General features: G+C 28.3%; 1 protein-coding gene across 3 annotated transcripts in view; it reads left to right on the forward strand.

Annotated features, from left to right (window-relative positions):
* The window catches only part of LOC129968517 (DNA ligase 3-like), a 103,067-nt gene that overhangs the window by 49,509 nt on the left and 33,938 nt on the right, over positions 1–19,620 (forward strand). The gene's annotated exons all lie outside the window — the stretch shown is intronic.

Raw genomic sequence — 19,620 nt, forward strand, 5'->3', positions numbered from 1 at the left:
CAGACAACCAGCACGTCAGACGATAATTGAAGACTTCTAAAAAAATTAAATGCTTATCTGCATGCATCTAAATTGTATTTAATAATAATTTAATAATTAAGTTATAATTTAGGTATTAAGAAAGGAATGATTTTGTTAGCAATTCTAGCGTAGAATTACTTTTAAAAACTTTTCAATTTTTGCATTCAAATGAATTAGCATAAAACTTTAAATTTGTAATAACCGAAGATGTTTATTAACATATTTTTTATACTTCTTTCTATTTACACAACGTTTCACGTTTCTTTGAAAGTCATATAAAAATATTTCTCTATTTATTATAATTTTGGGTAAAATTAAAATTCGTTCAGAATATTTCTGTCCATTTATCACATTTTTGAAACATTTTATTTCTTTAATTCCATGTTTTTGTGAGAGAAAAAAAAAGAATCATTTCGCAAAGTTTAATGCACTAATAAGTTATTTAAAAAAATCATTTGCATTTTTTTTATAAGTACATTCATTTTCATTGTCTTAAATAAATACAAACTAGCTCCTTCGTAATTATTTTCAATCGAATGTTCTAAAAATACTTAATTTCTTAACTTTTTTTCCCCCTAAGTTTAATTTGAAGAAAGGGATTTATTTTATCGCATTTTAAAGCTTTAAAAACAATTGCTAGTAGCTTTCAGCTTATCTGTTTCGAACCTGTCAGGAAGCTGAGTTCTGTAAAATTCTCCGAAATCGGCTTAAAAGGGTAATTGGCTCTTTCCTGGAATGAATATAAGACTAACGCTGATACTCTAAGCCTAAAATCCACCTACGACAGTTCTCCGAATTTCGATAATTGTCCAGGTGTAACTTTTCGGAATCGAATCTTTTTCTTCTATGTGAAAGTGTGTTCACCTTGCTGCTTTTAAAAAAATTCGAAATAATTAAAGGATAATTGTCTAAAACACTTTGGGGAAAAAATATAAATTTCATTGTGTTCTTTTTTATATATATACTATTCACATTTGGTGATAAGCTGATTCACTGGAAATATTGGCTAATATTTAATTTCAGTTAAATCAATTAGATATAACTTCATGTTCATGATTCCTTCAAATTGTTAACGTTAAAACTCTGCCATTTCAATAGTCTGTTTATTATTATGCTCATGATTCCGCGAAACTGTTAACATAGAGCAGCGTTCTGCTAGTTGTTTCTTCAGTGTATAACGGGTCTGAATTGTTGCCGCTGTTCTTGATTAATACTGCACAGAATATGAATTCGTAAATTCATATTCTGCGTGGTTTGAGATAAAATGAGGTCTTGATATTCAATAAAAAAAGAGAAAATACATATTATAACAGTGAATTTTGGTATAAAACCTTCTGGTATTGGTGGGTAAAGAAATTAGTTCATAGAAAACTCCGGCCTATCCGGCTTTTTTGTTATCCGGACTGCTATCTCCCCACATTTGGCCGGATACTCGGGAATGTACGATATATAATGGAAACCAATTCTATGACAAAGTAGCGATATTAAAATCATATTTACCTTTCAAATTTTTCAATATTGTAACCACTTTTTTTTATTCATCTTGTAAAATACCTAGATATTAAAGCGAATACCTTTTTCATTCTTTCAATAATGGAAGAAAATTACGCGATTGGATATTTTATAAATCAATGAAAACTTTTTAAATTTCAGGATAATAATCAATTGTTATAAATTAAGCAAAAAATGTGTTTTTAAAAATTGATAAAACTCAGAAAAATTTTTCACTATTACAAAAATATCATTCAAAACTTAGTTTTTATGAAATTTTGAAACGGTGTAAAATTTATTTTTTGTTCAATAACTTTAATAATTTTGTATTATGAAAAAAAAAAAAAAAATTACATTTCCTCCATCTACTGTGAAAGAATCTACTGTGCTTGTTGATTCTGTTTTTTTTATATATTGCATGAAAGAATAAGATGGTTTTCGAAAAGCAGAATGAAATAATCTGAAAAATAAAATAAAAGTTCCAAAAATATTATCAAGAAAATATTTAAAAAATCAATAAGGAAGATCTCTATCACAGAACTTTCCAATATAAAGTTTCGTAAAAAATATTTTTTTTTCGTGATTTCTTATTAATAAAGCCAAAAAAAAAAAAAAAAAGAAAGAAAGAAAGAAAGAAAATTTAAAATATTTGGGAAATTGAAATAGAATTTAAAATATATAAATGCAAACCAAAGTAGAAAGCAAATGCCCATGTAATGTTTTTCTTAGTAACTTCGAAACAATAAAAACATAGCAAAATGGGCATAAAAAAACAATTCAAAACATTTTTGAAATACTTTAAAATTTAAAAATGAATCTTTTCATCGACACTAAATTTATTTTTGTAAATTTTTTTTTATCTCCTAATTAAAAACATTTTTAAGTATGTTTTACAGTAATAATTTTAATTGTTTTGTCACTGGCATTATAGTAAGTGTGTTGCGATAATACTAAAAGTATTTTTTTGTATGCACTTATGGCTATTATATAACTGAGAATAAACTGAAAACACACACACGCAAGCACGCACAAAAAAATATGAATCAAACATTAACATTTTCATGCTAGAATATTTCGGACTAGAATTTTTCTAATTTTCTTTAAAAATTTGTACAGTATTAAATTTAGATTACATACAATATACAATTATTATTTAAATAAAAAAATACATGCATTTCGATCCGGTCATTTCTGATTACTGCATTTAGCTACAGCAAAAAACATTTAATTGCAACAACTGTAACTTTACCCCGATGTTTCTATAACTTTTTGTAATTTAATGTAATCGAAGTAAGAAATGAGAAAGAGAATAAATGGTAAATTTTTCATCTGTTGCGGTAACGGAATTCCTTGAAGCTTCAAAATAGTTGATTGCTCGGAAAACTGAGCTTCCTTTAACTTAATGCTCTTCGTATTCTGTTTCAGCTGCAGATTTGGTGTCCCCCTGGATTTTGCTCTCTCTTATTTATTTTCGATTCCAATCACAACAAATACTTATTGACTTTTTTGCTCTTGCTTTCATTTCTCATCATAGCTCATGCGTCTCAGTTTCGAATGAAATTTATTATTTACGGTTTTTGATTTGTTCGTCTCTTATATGCATTCGGCATATGCATTTTAGCATTGTTCAACTTTTGTGTTAAATATTACTGAATGGCTTGGAAAAGCTTGATTTTATTGGTTTTTATTATTTGTCATTTCTCGTTTTTATCTTACAAATTTAAACGAAGAATTTTTGTATATATATATATATATATATATATATATATATATATATATATATATATATATATATATATATATAATATAAATTTATTTATTTCGTATATCTTGGAAAAATGGCTGTATAGATTTGGATCAAATTTTATCTTTAGATAAGGTTTTGCTTTTTAAGTTTTATCTATAAAAGTGCCTTTCCTGAAAAAACGCGATTTTACAAAATAAATAAATTAATTAAATCATTTTTTTTCAACTAACTATTAGAATAAGCATATTCAACTTCCACTTCGAAGTGCGGGCAGTGCAGTATAGTGGACAGAACAACATGAAAGACGCCTGTGTTGCGAGTCCTCTGTTCGAGTGGCACTTTTTGCTTTATCTGTTTCACTCATGTATTTATATTTAATATTTTTGCTTTTTAAGTTTATCTGTATGTTGATGACTTTTCTGAAAAAAAAAAATATATCCGATTTTACACACAAGCACACACACTTTTTTTTTTTTTTTTTGTAATTAAATATTAGAGCCTTTTTTTTCATCTGCTCGCATACTGACAATGTCATATAGCGCCATCTTGGACCGATTTCACCATGGTAAAACTGAGTAAATGTAAGTAAATGATAGACAAACTGTAATGATAAATAAACTGTAAAATGAATACTATAATATAGCCATTTATTTCGAATAACATGTTATAATGAGTGCACTTTTTTTATTTTTTTATTTAGATGGTTGTCTCAAATGTAGGTAAAATTGAAGAATCTTCACATGTAATCAGTATGTGATTCGCATCTAAATATTTTCACCGAAAAAACACGGTTTTATTTTTAAAAAAAAGTTGCAGTGTAAAGCTCGGTCTTCATGTTATTTCTTATTATTAAATCTAAATTTTTTTTTTCATGTTATTAAAGGTAAAATTTTTTATTCGAATTTTCCAGACTTTTTTTTTTTTTTTTTTTTTTTTACAAATTAAGAAGTTGAATATTTGATTAGCAGATATTTATACACATTCATTGGTTATAAATTTTTATTTTTAGCACGTTTTACAGTCTTATAAGTATTCGATCGATATTTCCCTCATATGAATCCCTTTTCTACTTGTCTTCTTCAACAACTGCTGTGGCCCTTCCCTGTATGGCATTGACATTTCGAACAGCTGTGCCATAAATGATTATCTTAATGTTATGCCAGCTGGCTGGCGAAACATCTAATAGAATGGCACGGGCATCTATTAGATTATTCGGAGATTATTATGGGGATTCTTTAGGTACACTTATTACAGTTTTTATGATTGTTAAAACTGATTAGTTTTGAGTAATTTTGCCTTTCTTACTTTCTCACGTGTACAATGATAAGATACTGCAATCGTCAAAAACTCGAGACTTGGATGAATTTCTACATATCGGACTTTACTTAGTCCGAAAAATACATTTTTTGGGATTATGTATGTCTATAAATATAACTAAAAAATGCTATGAGTTAAATGGATGAATTGTAACGTATAATCTTTACACCAAATTTCTATCATATTTTGAGCGAAATTTATTTAGAGAATATATGCTTTTCCGATCGTCTGAATACAAGTAATCACAGTAACTGCAAATACAACGTAACTTTATTACTTGAATACAAATTATCAAGTAATAGGTTAATCATTTAAAATGTAGATCCGTAAGAAATTTGGAATGAAATTTGTCTAGTAGATAATCATCTAACGGTATGTATTTTTGCACGCACGTATAAATTTGAAGTTTGTTATGTGATCTTGTAAGTACAATGGCAGCTGTGTCTCCAATTTTGCTTTCTATAAATCGGAAAAAAGTCGTCCAAAATAACAAATTCAATTTTCTGATGCTTGTGCTTCAATCGCATGTTAGCTATTAATCGCCAAAGATTTGACGCTAAATTCATGCCAAAGATCTATTTTTCGTAAGTACCAACTGTTCGCCATTGGCATGAAATTAATCCTTTCTAAAGCCGTGGGAAGTATGCTTCCCACCAAATTTATCAATCTTTGTATGAAATTATGTAGGTTGGCATAAGTTTCTGACAAATTTTTTTAGTAGGTCAGAAACTTAGATGCTTCAGTTCTTTATCTCACACAAAATGATGTGTCTTGGTTTGTCACTTAATTATTAATTAACCAAATTAATTAATTAATCACATTAAATTTATCTAATGAGCTAAATGAATCCTTTTTTTTAATTCTAATTTCAAGCCTAAAAATATTTTAACATAATATGACTAGAAAAAAATGGCCCTTTAAAGGATTAATACACAAGTACCGGATTTTCTTTACTGCGCTAGGAAACACACAACTCTCAAATGTGGAGCTCAGAAAAATAATAGTCTGAGAATTCGTATTGTTCATGGTCTTGCCCAAGGTACTGCATTTTATGCGGGGAGAAGAACAACGCATTTATTTGAGAGTATACGAGAAATTTCGGCTACATTTTGTTTTCATTGATGGCAACAGTGTAATCGCGCTTGCATAAGAAAAACATCATTCATCTACTTGTGTACTGTGAAAAGTTCTGTTTTTAATACATTTTGATGCTTCTTAAAACTTTTACAGAATAAATAGTTAGTTAATTAAAAAAAAACAATTTTAAGTAACATAATGTTCTAACAATTTTAATTGGTTTCTGTGTTCTTCTTTACTTCTTTTTCTTTGTTAAAATCTGAAAGATATTTACGATAAATTTCGATTTAAGGAAACAGATGCCAAATATAATAATACAGGATTTAACGATATGATAATTCTACATGATCTGCTTCGCCAAGCCTTTTGTTGATGACTTAAGAAAGGAAAAGAGAAAAAGAAATTTTATTTTCCACTAATAGTCGTCCATTACTTTCTTATTTTCTCGAAACTATTATCGTCTGTACTTTTATGCTTTTAAAATTATACTTTGCTAGAATATATCATGGTCTTTAAGGATTATATTTTGCATTCGCTAATCCAATTAATCGGTTTTTGGAGTTGTTTAGATGCTTGACTCGTACGTTACGTCTTTTAATATGCTATATATATATATATATATATATATATATATATATATATATATATATATATATATATATATATATATATATATATATATATATATATATATTTGTATGTTGACATTAAATCTAAGTGATTGTCTGGGTTTGTTACTTTTTTAGAGGATTACTAACTTGTCTTCTAGCATATCGACGTTAACTTGTATTCACAATTTAATCCGTTTTTCAGTTCAAACGATGATATTTGCGAAGCTTTTTTAATAAATGCTTGCTAACGACGTGTTGTATTTCTATTTATTCAGGGCAAAACTTCGCTGGAACATTATAAAGTCATTCCTGGGATAATATCTGATAAAAATAATCTTACCGTCATAATCTGTGTAGAATAGAATGGATATAAGATGGGTAATAAATGTTCTATTCCATCTGGTGAAAAGTGAAATAATCATAATAAATAATAATTATAATCGGATAAATGCCTACGAATATTGCTTTATATTTAAATATGATTAAGCGAAGATTATCATTGTTTCATGTGTATCTATTGATATACATATTTATTACGGTATTATTATACTTTATTTAGTTGTTTTATATTTGAGGTGATGAAAATCTGTGATATGATTTCCCTCATCTTCTATTACTCTAGAATTCTGAATTTTTGCGCAATTGTATGTTCTCGATGATCATGCAATATTTTAATATTTTGAGAACAGAACTCATTTACATGGTACACTTTTTCTTTCAATACGACGAACGCCATTTGATTGTTGATCGATTACTAGAGTTTACATTATTTATAATAAATTGTGAAATCCAGTAGAATGCATACAAGAACATAATGTTAGTTCACATTAATGCGTTTAATCATTGTGATGCATCGTTTCTTCACTGTGGCAATCCATTCTTGTAGTTTGTAATCATAAAGTATTTTGCTTATGCACATTATATTTCAGAAATTCATTAGAAGATTTATCTAATTATAATGCTGCAATCGTTTTTTTTTTAGTTGTTACTGTTCTGCTCTTATTTAGAGACGTATTTTTTTCTTTAATTAATTAATTAGTCGGATACATGTTGTCGGGTGTTAATTTAAGCTATGATAAAGGAAAATGTGATTGAAATAGCTATTATTCATTCCTTTAAAGAAGCAATATAAACTTCGAATTAATTTTGTTTGTCAAAACCTTCGTGAACGAGATAATTAATGAACTTAATTCATTATTCTATATTTAATTTTCACATACAACCAAAATATTAGGTGATTTTTAAGGATGTTTTCAATTAAACGCCTACCTATATGCACATAAATAGCGTAAAAAAAATATTCAAAATATTTAATTAAGATATGGCTTTAATCACCTTTATGATACTTGTTCTAAAATTAATTTCTGTTTTCATTATTATGTAAAAATAGTTGTTCTAAAATTAATTCTGTCTAAAAAAAGCCTTAAAATTTATTGCTTTTAAATAAGTTTATATTAGTAGCATTACATTTGTCATACCCAAATTTATCATTAGAATGCTCATTATACGAATATCCATATTATATATACCTTGAAAGAAGTCTGAATAGTATATTATAAGTTACAAAGAGAAGTATATTGTATATTAAAACCCTTATGTTCATTTTGTATAGTATACCATACATACAACTTTATAAAAATATACTACCACTATAAAATAAAAATATATATAAAATATAAAATATATAAAAATATAAAATATAAAAAATAATATATATATATATATATATATATATATATATATATATATATATATATATATATATATATATATATATATATAAAAATATAAAATAAGCTACCTATATGCATTTTTTTTTTTTAATTTTTTTTTTTTTTTTTTTTTTGCTTTTCTTCAAAAAAGCAATCTTGCCATGATAAGGGTTAAAGACTAAACAGTAAGAAATAATAAACATTTAAGCTCACACTTTCATTAGCATATTAAAAAGTAAGGGGGGGGGAATTCTAATCTCTACAGTGGTAAGCCAGCTGGAGTGATCTTACCAAAACTTTCTCGCATACTCTCTAATAAATGTGAATTTATATTTTGGACTCGTTCCCCCCCCCGAACCTATTGAACCAAAATTTGACACTATAATTACAGCTACAAAAACCACATGCTAAATTTGATGTATTTAAATCATTGCGTTTTTGTGTTATTGTGGGCCGCGGTGGCCTGATGGTAAGATCCCGGCTTCGGAACCAGAAGGTTTCAGGTTCGAGACCCAAAGAAGAACCGCCCTGTAAGCGCGTCTGGTGCACGTTAAATCCGTGGGATCAAACATCCTCCCACTGGTGAGGTGTGGAAGCTTGGAAAGGGAAGGGGGGCTCAGGTGTCAGCTCAGGTGTCGTCCTCGTCATCTTTCCATGGTTCAAAATTAAGAGATCCGTCTCAAAAATAGCCCTAGTGTTGCTCTAAAACGGGATTTTAATATAACTACACCTTTGAGTTATTGCATTTACATTAAAATACAGACCGAAAGACGTTTAACTAGTTGTTGAATTTGGATCAAAACTTGATAGATATCTCTGCTAAATGTGTGCACAGAATTTTATCCACTTGGATGCCTTCGTTTTGTACTTGCCATGTTAATTTATATTCGAACAGCTGGATTTCCTTTGAATAGATTTTGTCTAAAATTCGTTAGAAATCTACAAATTTGATGTAAAGATCATGTTCCTAAATTCATGTGTCTAACTCAAAACTATTTTGAGTTAATTTTGTCACTGACAGATGAACGAATGGACAGACAAACAAAATGTTTCCAGAAATATGTTTTTGAACTAGGAAAGTCTAAAACCTGGAAATACGTCTAAATCTCGAATTGAATTCATTACTTTCTCTATATTTTTGATACGAGAAAAAATTTTTAAAAAGGAATTTTGAGCATGGACAGTTGAAAAAAATAATATAAGAAAATTTAATGAATCATCGCAAAGAAGAAACATTCACTAAAAATTAAAAATACGAGAGAATATCGATAAATGATGCACATAATTTTGAACACAGTGATAAAATTTTCAATGGCTAACAGTATTATACAAAAATGAAAAGATTACCAATTTATTACTTATTGGCATAACTGCCATTCTTGTTTAGGCATTTTCCGCAGATCTGGATCAGTTTAAAAATCCCATACTCATATAACAGTTCAGTCACGATTAGATTCATGTCACATGGCCTATTTGATGTTATTGACAGCTTCGAGGAACCTTTTCATGTATCCAAACAAATGAAAATTTGAAGGTGCCAAGTCCAGGCTGTAAGGTAATTGCTTCAAAGCTTCGCAACCCATTTCCTGCAGTTTTGCATGAACCGGGTAATAAAAATGCAAATGAGTGTTGTCGTGCAGCAGTCCAGGGGTTTCATACATCACACTTTGTGGGTATGTGAGGTTTTCATTGTAAATTAGAACATTAACATTATTTTCATGGTTAAGGAATTCCACTAGTTGCGTATCTTCCCTGTCCCAGAAGACTAGAAGCAGCAATTTTCCAACGGTTCGGCAAATTTTGAATTTCTTTCGAGAAGGCGGAGATAGATGTTTCTACATTATGTTCACAACTTTTCAATTTCGCTGTAAAGTATAATACTGAGATATCATCTATTATGACAATACCTGATAAAGAATTAGTACCCTCATTGTTGTAGTGCTGATAATACTTTAGAATGCAAGCCATTCTGCGTTCATTCTGCTAATCCAACTGTTTTTTCGAAACTCAGTGTGAATAAACTTTCCTGTGCCTTAGTTTCTCATGAACAATGTCCCGATTTATTCCATTGGAAATTTTAATCTGTTCCTTTATTTCATTTAACCCCGTCCAGGGGATCTTTCATAATGACTTTGCCGATGGCATCAACAATTCATCAGTCTGAAGAAGAACTGATTTCTCAGGTATGGCTTTATCGTCCACAGTCATTCACCATTCTTTAAACTTTCTTGTAGCGTTGCAAATGTGTCAAACTGCAAGCCATCCTGCACCTAATCTGTTGTTTCAACTCTTTTTTTTTTTTTTTCGGGGCTCAGCGGGAACAAACTTTTTTTTACCTTTTCTCATGAACAATGTCATAGGTTGTTCCATTAGATATTTTAATTTGTTCCTTTATTTCATTCAATGCCGTTCAGTGGCTCTTTCATATGACGTTGCCGATTGCATTAACATTTTCTCAGTTTGAAGAAAAACTGATTTCTTAGGTATAGTTTTATTGTCTACAGTCGTTTACCGTTTAAACATTTTATACTCACATTGTTGCAATTAATGCAGCCTTTCCATGAATGGCCACCATTTCTGAATGGATTTTTCCATTTTTTTTCTTTTGTTAACAGAAATTTTATTATTATTTGTTGTTACTCCAACTCTACTTTTCTGTGTTATTCTATTACCATATCTTTTTAACAATAATTAATAATACATGTTTCCAGAACGAAGTCGCCGAGATCTCAGTAGTATTAGGTGCTGGTATAGGTACCATTTTTTATTACCATTTATAGTTTCATTTGATAATTCCGTTGGACAGCAATATGAATACGTTGAAACTATACGATTTTAATGTTTCTAACAATTTAACGCTGTTGAGGGAATCATGAAAACCAAGTTCATCATGAAGTAGAATCATTCCATGAATGATATTAGCATGAGCATGAGATTAAATTATAAATGACTAAAGAACGGCTTGTACATTAATAAAAGCATGCTTTTTAAAAACATTTATATCATTAATTTGGATTACTTGTCTTAACCGTAGATTGCACGATTTTTTCTTCCCTAAAAATGTGTTTGTATTTTTTGACTGGTTTCATATAATTTAGAAAATTATTTAAATTGTTAATTTATATTATTAAATTATTTATTCGTAAAATCTTTAAAAATTTAAAATGTGCCAAATAGTTACATTATTAATTAAACAGAATTTCAGTGATACAAATCACATTATAAAAATTCTTTAATACAAATAAAAGCCCCTTTCTCCAATAAAAGTAAAGTTTTATCAATATATTTTTTTATAATACAGAAAATATTTTGATCGTATTCTTAATTGTAGAATTATTTATACAACAGACATCTTACTATTTTCCTAGTTTCCGGTTTATTACTTATTCTAGTATAGCTATTGCCATATATCGGTCTTTTCAGTAAAATTTTATGATTTTTTTTTTTTTTTTCAAACACTCATTGTTGGCCTTTGAAACAGACACGTGAAGCTTATAAATGGAAATAAAAATGTATAGCCAAATAGCTATACGATTTTAGGGTTAATTACATGTTTATATACGATGATTTCTTTATATAATTTAGTAATTTCGTACAAAAGTGACTGTCAAAATATATTTTAGCAAACAACTCTTGTGTGAGTGTATATTCAGTAAAGCAAATTGAATTGCTTTAGGGAAATTTTGATTATTTTTTAAAATTTGATGTCATATTACAAAATCAATTCTAGCATGTTAAATGACAAATGTTTGATGTGTGCCTGATATATACAAAATCGAAATATCTTTGTAAATATTATTGAACCGAAAATTACTATGTCTTGGAGAAAAGCTTTTAGAGTGAATATCCAATTACATATAATTCTGTTATATGTATTTACATTGTGCAACAACTTGATATATAATTCTTTTCGTTTGCAAGTAGATTGGTTGTCCTAATATTCCTAAAGGAGAAATCATTCTTTCCATTAAGCTATATTTATCTATCTTTTTTATGCCTTGCAGGTATATATTATTCTGTTGTTTGCATTCCTCGGATCCATTCCTTGAATTCATCCATTTTCATTTGTTTCAAACCTTTTACGAATGATATTCGTTTTTCTTAGGTAAATTAAACGAGAAAGTAAATGATGTATACATTTTTTTTTATTTAATAGTAAAGAGCTAATAATAGAAAATACATATGTTTCTTTTAATTATTATTTTCAAAGATTATTTTTATGAAATTCGTGATGCTGATATGTAAAAGTTTTAAGATGAAAAATCTCATTACTCTTATGAATTCCAAGAAAACTTTTAAAAGCATGATATTTCTATCTGTTTTAATCAATGCTTCTGATGTATTTTTATCAAGTATTTTTTTTTAACAAATGGAATGTGGTGGGTGTTTTGATTATTTTTCGAAGAAGGGAAATGTATTATTTACTGACATAAATAACTGCGTTCAAAAACCGCTATAAATAACTGGTTGAATCTTACGATCGGTATTGTCATTGTCTTCGACCGTAATAACTTCTAAATCGTCTTGTACTTTTTTAAAATCTCTTTTTTTAATTGTTCGTATATATTTAATTCCTTTCATATTTGCAAGGCTAAAGCTTTGTAATCGATTTTAGTTATTTATTGACATATCGATATACCTGCACTGCGCCACTAGCTGATGAATTTAAATAAAAATGATTTCAGGCTTCCATAAAATAAATGCAATAATCAGTTATAAGTTGAAAAATGAAGAATAGAAGATTATTAAAACAAAAATTATACTCTTTAGTCTACTAATAAAAATCATTTAAAAAACTATTTCAGTATTTTTTTTTTTGTTTAAATTTTGGTTTTCTGAAAATTAATTAAAAAAAAAAAGCTGAAAAAAATTGGTTTTATCCTCTTTTTTCATTCATTTATTTATAGAATGAGTTATTTTATGCTAGTAGTGGTGGGTATTTCGGTTCCTTTTAAAAATGAAAGACATAAAAAAATGTTTATTGAAAATGAGTTAGTGACTAAAAAAAGTTATAAATAGGGGTTGAATGTCGATTTTTTTTTAAAGTGACAATCATATGTTTATTGAAAACTGGAAGAATCATCACGGATGCTCGCAACATGATGAATGTCAGATAAATCAAAATCTTAATAATATTTAAAAAAATACTTTGAAATTTTTGAAAAAGTGCACTTATTAATCGTTTCACTGTCATGTAAGTAATCTGGGCGAATAAGCTGATCGCCAAAAGCGGCTATTATCATTAATTACATTCCATATAGGATGATTAAAGCTACAGATTATCAATTTGCATTATTAAGAAATTTTGCTTACTTCAAAAATTGGGAAAGGCAAACATATAATCTCAAAATTTTTGAAACCCAAATGTTTCAAATTTTTTAAAACAGAAAACTTTAAGATATAAAGAATTTTAAATTAATATATTCTTTTTATACGCATAAAAAGCAATTAAAATGAATAAATAACCCAGATATAAAGAGAAACAAAGTCAAATTCGAAATCCTCTAATCCCTCTAGATTCCATCAAAAATACATTTATGGCGTATTTAACTGCTGCCACCTAATGACTGTATTGCATGTAAGGACCGTCTGAGTAGAAAACAATAAGAAACTGTTGTGTGTTACGACTTAACCCTTTGATACTGAAACTTCGGAATCTTTCTATTAACGTCCATTTAAGTTAAGTTGACGTGGAAGTAATAAAATGGTGGTAATGTCACAGCTTCGGAATCGAATGATCGCCAATCCGATTCCTCGTCTAATCGAGGCCGTGCGCGAAAAAGATAAACAGAAGTAGCTATGCAGGAGGCCGAAAGGTTGAATTCGTGACGTCACAGTCGAAAGCCTCTGCTTAGCTCTGTTGGTGATGTATAGGAAACGCTATTCCTATGCAGAAACTAACTATTTCGTCTTTCGATAGAAATTTTTCTATCTTTTTTTACGGATTCAAACTAACCTCGGAATGAATAGCCAATAAAAACAAAGAATTCATAAAACCTCTTTAATTAAACATTTATTTTCTTGCGGATTAAGAAGACCTTTGAAATGAATAGAGGATTTGTATCTTTAAATCCATAAGTTTCCTTTAAAATCAAATCGCATTTACAGAAACACAACAGAAGTACAAAGTTTTTGGCATTTACTTATTACTGAATGAATTTTTAACATCGACGATTAATTAAAATAAATATTTGAAAAAAATAGTACAAGTAAAATAAAAAACTTTTAAAGAGGCTTTGACACAAATTTCAATTGCAAGAAATGAATTTTGATAGAAGATCACCCATTGTTTAGAGAAAAAGTACCAGAAACCAAAAAACATTTTTTTTTTTCATATTCATAAAATAGCATATGCAAAAAACTGATATTTCATTAAAAAATCAATTTTAAAAAGATTAATTCAAAGCAGGAAATTCTGATGCTGGATAATCCAGTGTTTTGAGAAAAATATACAAAAACGATAAATTATTTAATTTTATTTACATAAATTTCTAATTAAATTGTTAGAAACAGCTTTCCACATCATCCTGGGGGTACTGTTTCTAGATGCACTACCCCTTTTCAGAAATATTAAGCGAAGGTGGGTTCCCCAGTAGGTCTATTTCCTTCGTTTGCTAAAAGATTAATATCCTAAAGTTTATCCTACTAAGAAAAAGTTGACAGTTTTCTTTTCAAATTTTTAGCTCTAAGCTGGTCATTCTTAATAATGGGGCACAAGTTCTACAAAAAATGTAAGATTAAAGCTAACTAAAATTAAAAAAGCTAAATTAGCATTAAGTTCAAGGATCTCGACAAATTTAAATTATTACCTTTAATAAAAATAATATAGGAAATATTTCATTAAACTATTTCAAATTAAAATTCGTCATTCTGCATGTTTAAAAAATAACTGCGTTTCTGAATAATTTTCTAGCGATTTCCTCCAAAAACCTATTATTTTCTTTTGCGCACAATTGAATTAAAAAAATTATGTATACTTTACATAAAGAGAAAAAGTCCGTTAATTTTCAGCCGAACAATTTCGTTTTGCTCGGCCCGCACAAGCGAGTTGATTTTTTCCGTACTTTAGGCTTAGCCGATCTCGGAGAGTAACATTAATTTCTAACCATTATGAAATGCTTACATTTAAAAGAAGCTATTGAAATTTCTAAGCTTTAGAAGAACCTAAGAAATGCTTAAATTACATAATTAAATAAACGATAATGTAGAGGTAATATAATCAACAATTAAAGCATCAAATTAGACTTGTCACACATGAGTAAATACAAGAACAACTTTATATCTAAAAATATTGCAATCAAAGTTAACTCTAAAATATAACTAGATTATATTTTTGTATGGAACTAACATAAATTTAAAAAACTTACTTTAGAATGAGTTAATCCAAGAATACACCGGAATTTCGATATGTATTTCTTTAAATCACGCGCGCATTCCAATCGCAAGCACTCAAACGAAGGCTTTACGCTGTGACGTCACAGCAGCTAAATTTCTCATGTTAATGGCCTCCTCTAGGTAGTGCTCTTGTCTTTTTCGCGCACGGCCTCGGTCTAATGCAATTCTGTTGTATATGTTGACTGCACGCTATATCTGCTATCATGTATTAAACGGTGTCATGTTGGTGTTGTGCTCTTAAAGCATTTATATCAAAAATTAAGTATGATATTTATGCATGACAAAGAAGACAATTTATTAAATAACGAAATACAATCCATCAACATTTATACATCTTTGATGGGACTGATTTAAAACGATGTTACAAATAAAAATACTTCTAACCGAAATTTTGATAAACAATTTTTATTATTACACAATTTAATGTTTTCTAATGCAATTTTAAGTAAAAGTAAAAATTGTTAATTTTTTTTAAAGATATATTACTCTCTTTTCATAGTATTAAAAACAGCATTGACAAAATATTTGCCATGTAAATGAGAAAAATCATATAAATCTTGAATTTTATTACATATCTAATTATATATTTCTTATTTCATAAAATGCTACTGGTACCCAGCGCGTTGTTGCCGCAGAATAAATAATTTTAGTAATATCGTTTAAAATTTGAAATAACTATCTTATTTAATTAGGAATGATAGAAGGAATGACATTTATTTTCTTGTCGACAATGAGTGCATTCATTGAAATTGAATGATATATAAAGAAAAAGTATAAATAATATTAATTCTATTTTTTTTTTTTTTTTTTTTTTACTTCTGATATAATAATTGTATAATCTTCGCGCAAGTGCAAGTAATAATCTGGTAAGTTTTTGTCGCAATCGGATGAATGGTACGACAGTGCATAAAATACGGAACAACAAACATTCATTTTTAAATATTAAATATAATAATTGTACTATGCCTATAATTTACGCGCAAGTTCAAGCAATAATTTGGCGAAATTTTATCGCAGTTTTGTGCATGGAAGCAAAAAATTTTTTAACGCAGTTTATTGTAGTGTAAATGAAAGTGAAAATATTTATTCACATTCTTCATAATATCTTAAATTAATTAGTTTTCAGGAAGGGAAAGACATTATATCCCTGCTTTATAGGGAACATTTCTTCCTTAATAGGAAAGAAGAAATAACAAGAGAGACAGAAAAGTGATGAATTCTTCAAGGAAAAATAACGCATAATGGAGTAACTTGTAATGCTTAAGACGGAAGCGAAATTGTGACACGTTATGTATATGAGAAACAATAAGTATTGTTTTACTGTACACAAAAATCGAATCAATTTTTACTTTAAAAATATCTTTTACTGCCCCTGTGCAACTTTTATTATTTGTTAAAACACTGCATTATCATAGTTAAAAAGACAGCAATAATCTATCTATTTGAAGATTTTATAAATTTGTATTATTATCCTAGTTATTTATCGAAATAAACTATGCTTTTCTATTATCATATTATTCTATGAATGAAATTGTGCTGTTTATTGTACTTGTTATATCTAATTTGATTTTTGTCGAATAATATCCCGATGGTAAGCAATCTGAGGATGAGTTCGGGGTGGGTCTCGTCATTTTGAACTCAAATGTATAGAAAACATATGAAGCAGCACGTACCCATCTAAAATGCCTAAATCACACAAACGGGAAGATATTTAATTCTATTTGTTTTAAGATACCCCAGACGTGCATAGGGGTTGCTGTGGCCTGGTGATAAAGTCCCGGCTTCGGAACGGAAGGTTTCAGGCTCGAGACCCGATTCCATCGAAGAACTGTAGTGTAAGCTGGTCTGGTGCTCGTTAAATCCGTCGAGGCCAAACGTCCTCCCGCTTGTGTAGTGTGGAAGTTTGGAAAGGGGTGCCAGCTCTGTTGTCGTCCTTGCCACTTGACCGTAGTTAAAATGACGTGGTCCACCCCAAAATAGCTGTAGTGTTTCTTTAAAACTAGACGTTAATAAAACTAAACTAAACTAAACCAGACGCATAGAAGAATATCTTTAAGAAAGTTGGTTTATGAATCAGATGATACGGCCGTAATACTAGTATTACACGCAGGTTTTTCATTGAAATTCCACCATGAGTGTAGATTAGCTCCTTTAATTTTGTGCTCATTCTGCCACTGTGCACCAAATGTTCTCACGTTGGTGAGGCACGGAAATTTGGTTAAATGGGTGTTGGCTGAAATTTCTTATTTATCATCTGGTCAATGTTTGATAGTCTGTTCTAAAATCACTTCATGTGACTTTAAATTGGAATATTAATCTAACTAAAATATCTGGAACAATAAATAATTCTGAGAGAAGTTGAAGGTGGTTATTAATGTTCTGGTGAATTTAGCTTTCAACTTTTTATTAGAATTTAAATTTTATCGTAATCCACTACAAAGAATAATAAGTTATTCATTATAAATAATTAAAATAATTTTGTATAAACCATTGAAGGCAGCATGTTGAGTCTGGATTCACGCCTAATGTACTGGCGCCTTGAATTTAACAATAAATGAAATTTATTTTCGTCTGCGAACAGTACGTTTCTTCACTTCTAGTTTGTCCAGTTTCAATATTACTAATATCTCTTCTTTTTGTTAGAAAAATCAAGGAGACATTTATAATAACCATATATGCGCACAAACAAATTTACATTATGTAATCTCTTAGTCACGATGTAACCTGATATTCACTACCGTTTTCTTCTGTGTTTCCATTATGCCAATTTGACATATTATTAGATCTCTTCTTCTGGCTGTAACTTTTATGTAATATTCCTAATTTACAGAACTTTTGTTTGGTATACTAAAATTATTTCTATTTAGTAATTTCCCTATTTTTATATAATTTTTCCGCAAATCTGCAGAAATTCATATGCAGAACTTCTGATTCAACGGTTTTGCTCTCGTTTTCCTACAGTATATCTGGGGGAAAATCATCTTGTGATTTTTGGTTTACAACTTTTGTTATATCAAGGGGGGGGGCAAATACTGTATAAAACATATGTAATACCTTCTAATACAACGTTTTATTATTCAAAATGCCTTGTTTTTCTCAAAATATTTGCATTAATATTTTTTTCTCAATGAGTAAATTTTATTTTTTACACCTGGTAATATGATAATTTTCTTAGCTCAATCGTAATTTATTTTAAGTACGAAAATTTGCATTTTATTCTTGTCTCTAATTTTTAAATTTTAAAAAAAATAAATTTTTTGGCAAACATAAATATTTTTTATTTAATTTATGTAAATAAATTAAATAAAATATTTTTAATCATAAAATGTTTTTTATAAATGTTTTATTTATTTATATTATTAAAATGTTTTTTATTTAATTTATGTTTGCCTTTTAATTTTTGAGCCATAGCATCACCATTGCATCATTTCTTTCGATTCAAAAATATATGTTTTTTTTTGTTTTTTTTAAAGAAGTTTAAAGTAAACTCACTTCTAAAATGAAAACGAAAAGGTCTTATCCAAATGCAATTCTTCTTATTGTAAAAATAAAAATTAGCTGTTAATTTACCTGAATTAAAAACTGGACTTGAAGAATTGACAGTTAAATTAGAATTTTCCAAGTTAATCTTCTTGCTTTCTTCCCATTCTTTTGATAAACCAAAAGTATTAAAATGGTATGTTAACTTACTACGGATTTTAAAAACATATTAAGACTTTTTTTTCGTTAAATTGAATCATTCAATATGGCATGCTTTCTTTCTTATTTACTTGACATAATTTTGTTTTTTTCTATAATTTTTTTAAAGTTATTTGTTTTATATTTTTGGATTATTTGAAGTATTTTAAAAACTTGATTTCATTTTTATATGATGAGGTGGGCAATATAAGTTCCACAATAATATCTTTCTAAATATTTATGTTTCTTAACCCTACCGTTATCGTTTCTTAACCCTACCGTACACGTTAAATATCGTGTAGCCATTTGGGCTACATATTTTAATTTCCATTTATAAACTTCACATGACTGTACTAATGTTCAATAATAAGTGTTTCGAAATTCTTTTTTAAATGTTTTTTGATTAACATTTGTAGAAGAAACCGATATATGGCAACAGTGGTACTAGAATTAGATTTCAATTGGAAACTTGGGAAATAACTAAGATGTCTATTGTATGAATAATTCTACCATTAAAAATATTTTTCTTTTTTGCATTTTTAAGAATATATTGATAAAAAGGGAATTTTAT

The sequence above is a fragment of the Argiope bruennichi genome, chromosome 5, assembly GCF_947563725.1.
Source record: "Argiope bruennichi chromosome 5, qqArgBrue1.1, whole genome shotgun sequence".
Taxonomy (NCBI): Eukaryota; Metazoa; Arthropoda; class Arachnida; order Araneae; family Araneidae; genus Argiope; species Argiope bruennichi.